Genomic DNA, 6158 nt, shown 5'->3' on the forward strand with positions numbered 1-6158 from the left:
AATTTATCACCAGTGTGAATAATTTTGTGTCACCAAAACTTTGTGTCTTATAATGCCCAAATGTTGAATATTTGTGGCTCACACAACTGTATTTTGGAAAAAGAGGTTTTTTAAAAATTAATCTCTGGCAAAAATATTGCAGACAGGGATGAAATCCCATTGCTTAACATTTTGAAGGATGCACATCTAATCTGAAACTGTCTAGAATACAGACAGACCAGAATCTTCTGAAATTTAACTGAAATCAGGGTTTTAATCTTTATTACTGCCTATTTACCATTGTGATGGGTTGGATCACAGAAACCCTTTGGGGGTTGTCAACCGATGTGCCAAGACTACTACTACCCCTGCTTTCTTGCCCTGGCAGCTTAGGACTTCAGTGCCCTGCCTGGATTGAGCCAGACCTGCTAGCCTGCTGCAAACCCAAATCCAGGGTCTGAACCACGTCCTCTAACAGCTGTAGGCTTAACTGAAAGCAGCTAACAAAAGTCTTTAACACTCAGGTGTCCAACTCCCAATGGGGTCCAAACCCCAAATAATTCCATTTTACCTTGTATAAAGCTTATACAGGGTAAACTCATAAATTGTTCACCCTCTACATATTCTAGTGTAACCTCTTTGAGGTTCAGAGAGCATGGCCCCTTTAAACCTTTTTCTTGGGTGGAGGGGGAGCAGTGAGAGAAAGGAGGGAAATGCAGGGGTGTGGCTCTGGAGCTCCCCGGGAGGGAGAGGCAGCAGCCCGCAGGCCCTCATGCAGTGAAGCAGCAGAGAACCTGCCTGAAGCCTGGGCAGAACAGGGCCAATCGGGGACCCCCCAGGACAGGAGCCAGGAGGAGCACTGTGCCAAGGAGGAATCGCCCGAGAAGGACAGGCCGGAGCTGGACCCAGTATCACTGCTGCCCAGAGCTGCATGGGGCTGTGAGTACTGGGGCCTGGGACTCTGCATTGGGAACAAGGAGGGAGGCTGTAGCTAGTTAAGTGGGGAGGTGGTCGCTCTGTGTGGCTTTACAGAGAGCGGCAGAAGAGGGCACTGGCAGGGCCGGCGCTTCCATTTAGGCAACCTAGGCAGTTGCCTAGGGCACCAGCATTTGGGGGTGTGGCAATTTGGCGGCGGGGGGTCCTTCCGCGCTCCGGGTCTTCGGCGGCAATTTTGCGGCGGGTCCTTCACTCGCTCCGGGACCCGCCGCCAAAGTGCCCCGAAGACTGGGAGTGCGGAAGGACCCCGCCTTTGGCGCCAAAAACCCTGGCGCCGCTCCTGGGCACTGGAGGGGTTTGCTCGGAAAAGTTCACTGGTGCCGAAGATGACCAGGAGCACCCAAGACTCACCACTGGACTGGAACTTTGCTCAGGACTCCTGAACTCTGTGTGCAGACACATTGCTCAGTGTCTGCCCTTCCAGACTGTGCTACCACTGGGCCTGTGGGGCCTTGGCTTGGATGCAGTCCTGTTTTACTGTTCCCCCTATATTTCCCCTTGTTGTTTTTCTCCTCTCATCCCTCTGTAAATAAATATTTCCCTTTGTTATATCCATTGTACTTTTCCTGTGGGTGTGTGTTCCCTCTGAGGGATTTGGAACAGGTGCCCCTGGGGTGGAGGGGATTTTTCCTGCTGCATTCCTGCACACGCCTTCTCTTGGCCAGAGCTGCCTGCAGAGCAGACTCTGTTGGCCAAATAGGGCCCATTTCCCCCCGGAACTTACCTAATTACACCAAGGAGGCACGGAGAGACAAGAAGACGGGTACCAGGTCCTTGATTTGTCAGTCAGCTGAGAGGGTGCTCCCATCGGCTCATGCCAGAGGAGAGACACACCTTACAGGGCCAAACAGGCCTCTTTTTATAACCAGTAACAAACAACTTAGCCTTGATTCTTTTACGTCATTACACTGACCTATAGATAATAGGTTACACAGAATACATATATTATTTTGGGGAAGGGGGTACAAGAAACATCTGTTGCGGATACATTTATCATATTGAAGGGAGAACAAGGTACATCCCTTGACCCTTTGCACTAAATACCTTGGGGAGATATGGAGAAGCAGCTGCATATATTTGTGAGCCAAATGAGCCAATTAGCAAATAGCTGACATGGTTAAATGCATGATTAGATACATATCCCTAATTTTATTTAGATCTCTAGGCCTTTTCCATCAGATCTCCCCCCTTAAAAGCATTTTAAGAGTCTTATAGCCCTTGTTCCTCAATTTCTACTGGTTTGTACAATATCATCATTTGCTGATATGTAACCTGACTAGCCAATCTTCGGACTACCGCAACCAAGCAAGGGGTAAAGCAAGCGAGAGTTAATAGGGTGGTTACAAAGAATATAAAAAGGAGAAAACCTTTTCGTAGCCATCCCAATTGTGGCAGTCAGGAGGTAAACCAATCTGTGTCCCACCCACCCCAGGTCTGTACTGGGACATGGGCTATCTTTCTCATTTCCTTTGTTAACTGTTTTACTGCCTGACCATTATCGTCTATTTGTATTCAGCAGTTAGACTCATTTAGTTTTGCACAGAGTCCTCCTTCCTCTGCTAGCAAGTAGTCAAGAACTATGTGATGTTGAAGAATTGCACGTCTCATTTGAGTTAATTGATCGGCCAAAAGGTCCAGTGCTGCAGCTGTTTGGTTAGTTAATATTTCCAAAATAGCCTGCAGCCTAATGATTCGGTTGAGATTATAGATTGGTTCCCTGGCCCCTGTTACTAGCTCACTGGGGTTCCAGGTGGCTGGTCCATAATGTTTGATGATTCTTTCAGGGGGCCATTCCTGAGCTCCCCAAGTTTGGGAACTCCCGGCAGTCAAAGTGGAGTCCACAAACCGTTTTTCTCTAATTAAATCATCATAAACTTTAACTCCCAACATATTTCCTTGGTTTTGAGGTAGTAAAAAGAATAGAGGCCTAATATATCCCACATAACATATTCCTGACCAGTTTGGAGGCAGTCTGCGATAAGCATAGGATCCACAGACCCAATAATGACCTTTCAAGGCCCAGATTCCATTAGCAAAGGGGCCATCCCAGGTCTCGGGGTTGTCTGCGGGGCCTGGCTCCTCATAATACAAAGCATTACCTGATTCTATGGGCCCCCTGAGAAAATTATCTACGTCCGGATTACAGTACTCACATTTCCATGCTCCAGCCCTCGCCTTCCAAACACAGTTGCAACCAAATCTTGGGCTATTGGTACTGGACCAAAATTGTTTAAAATGGGTCACTCGGGTTCCATTAGGGTGCTGCCATGCCCACTGATACCATCGTACCACGTGGTCCTTACTAGTGGTGTTATCTCGCTGGCAACTTAAAAAGAGGGCATCAAAGTACCCATCCAATCCTACTGCCTTACAACCATCACCCGTATGATTCCAGTAGGAACATCTTACCCAGCTATTATTAGTCAGCTTTACAAGGGTATGGTTCCAGCGTCCCCGATACTTAAAACAGTCATACGGGCGACAGTAGGGATCCCAGCAATCAAATCCGAGAGATAAAGTCCAGTTGCATGTACTTTCTCCCACATACTTTCCTTCGCGCTTTGTTCGATTAAGGCAAAAGACACCCATTCCAGTAGAATAGAGCCGCCAAGGGTCACTATCCTCAGTCCACCTTCCCATCCCATTATGCACTATGCTTAGGTTGCTTAGCCACCATTTGGGCTGTACTGGCTGGGCTACCCAGGGCCACTCATTTAATTCTCCTGGACCGCCACATACCCAACAATTGGTAAGGTTAAAGGAATCGGCTATTATTTCCCCTAATTGCAAAAACTTATTTTCCCAACCATATGAATCACTGAATATATATAACAGAATTACAAGGGATAACCTCATTGTCCCTTTCTTCTAAACAGTCCCTTTAGTCCCTCTAGTCCTTGGTACTCCCAGATGGAGTCTTTGCCTGTGCCATCCCGGGCTTCCGGAGCCGGAGCGGACAGAGGGCTGTTGTCCTCTTCGGTTGTGTTGCTCTCCGGGTTTGGATTCAGAAACCGCTTTACTCGTGTATGATGTGTCCACTTGTCGCTCCCGAGGACCTTAACCTGGCTGATGAGCGATACAGTGTGCGGACCGTCCCACCGTGGCGTGAGGGGATCGCGCTTCCACTTTTTGATAAGGACTTGATCACCAATCTGGAAGGAATGCACGGGTTGATCCAAGGGAAGGGTCTGGAAAGACGCCACGTATCGATGTAACTGTAACAAAACAGATTGTAGCGCAGAAACCTGTTTCCACAAGGTGTCATTCCCTACTTCCCAGTTCACATCCTCTCGGTACCCCGGGATGAGTACTCGGGGAGGGAACCCAAAGACCAGTTCAAAGGGTGAAAGCTTCAGACCCTTACGCGGGGCCCTCCGAATGCGGGTAAGGGCGAGTGGCAGAGCATCAGGCCATTTTAAACCGGACTCCATACACAGTTTAGTGAGAGTATCTTTGAGAGTTCTATTCATTCTCTCTACTTGGCCCGAGCTCTGCGGTCTCCAAGGTGTATGCAATTTCCATTGGATACCGAGGGCCCGCGACACCTGCTGAACCACCTGAGAGATAAAATGGCTTCCCCGGTCTGACTCAATTACTTCAGGGAGATGGAAGCGGGGAAGTATTTCATGTAACAGGGCTTTGGTGACTGCCCGTGCCTGACAGTGCCTTGTAGGGTAACACTCTACCCACCCAGTAAGTTGGTCAACAAAAACAAGCAAATACTTATAGCCCCTACAAGGGGGGACTTCAGCAAAGTCCACCTGCCACCTTTGAAAAGGATAAGCAGCCCAGGGCCGGCCTCCCATTGGGGCGGGGGGGCCGCACCCCTTTTGGTTTGTTTGTTGGCAAATAGAACAGTTATTAACAATTCTTTGGGCCTCCATATGCATACCCAATCCCCTGAGGGACCGGGTAGCCAAATCGACCATAGCTCCTGATCCCAAATGTCCCTCCTTATGTAAGGATCGGAGAATCTCCTGGAGTACTGGTCTAGGTACAAAAATCTCCCCCCCTGGCAACTTCCACCACCCAGAGGGAATTTGTTGGGCCCCTGTGGCTTGTGCGTGAGACACTTCCTCTGTTGTATAGTGGGGAGCAGGGGTTTTGACTCCTGTATTTTGGGCCCAGAGAAGCCACGTGGCTCCTCCTTGTGCAGCTTCTTTTGCGGCCTGATCAGCCAATCGATTGTATTTACGCTGTTCGGTTTCAGGGGCCCTCCCATGTGCACGCACGTGTATCACGGCGACCCGGAGGGGGAGCATCAGGGCCTCAAGTAATGACTTAATAAGGGTCCCATGGGCTATTCTTTGGCCTGAAGCCGTGATGAAGCCCCTTTCTTTCCACAGGGTTCCGTGGGCATGCACCACCATATACGCATAACGACTGTCAGTATATAGATTAATAGTTTTCCCAGTTCCCAACCGGAGATCCTCAATAAGAGCCACCAGCTCCGCCGCCTGGGCAGATAAATTGGGGCTAAGCTTAAACTTGTACACCTCTCCACTCTTAACTACGACGGCTGCTCCTGTAAATCGCTTCCCATCTTCTACATAACTAGATCCATCAACATATCCTTCGATATCGGGATTGGGCCAGGGCAAATCTGAGAGATCAGGGCGAGGTTTAGTCTCTTGTTGCAAGACTTCAATACAATCATGGGTGGGGCTGGCCCTACAGGGAACCTGGGGATCAGGCAGCAAGGTAGCTGGGTTGAGGGAACTAACTGTCTTGAAAGTCAGGTTAGGGGCCAACAAAAGCCCTACCTCATATCTAGTATGCCGACTGGGATTTAGATGCTTTTCCCCGGCTCCTGTTCCCAGTATCTGGGGTATCCCATGGGGCACCACAACCTCAGTGTCCCCACCCAGTGTTAATTTTTCAGCCTCCTGTACAAGGAGAGCGGTCGCAGCCACGGCTCGTAGACAAGCCGGCCAGCCTTTGGCAACCGGGTCCAATACCTTTGAGTAATAACCTATGGGTCGCCAGGTCGGTCCCGACCTTTGGCACAGGACTCCAGATGCCACCCCTCCCCTCTTGTGAACGTATAGGGTGAACGGCTTCCGGGAATCTGGGAGAGCTAAAGCGGGAGGCTGAACTAAAGCCTTTTTAAGCTCTTGAAATGCTTTTTCTTTTTCCTTGGTCCATGTCCAGTGAAGCAGACCCTCTTTAGTAAGGGACTCGTA

This window comes from Malaclemys terrapin, chromosome 12, assembly GCF_027887155.1.
Source record: "Malaclemys terrapin pileata isolate rMalTer1 chromosome 12, rMalTer1.hap1, whole genome shotgun sequence".
Taxonomy (NCBI): domain Eukaryota; kingdom Metazoa; phylum Chordata; order Testudines; family Emydidae; genus Malaclemys; species Malaclemys terrapin.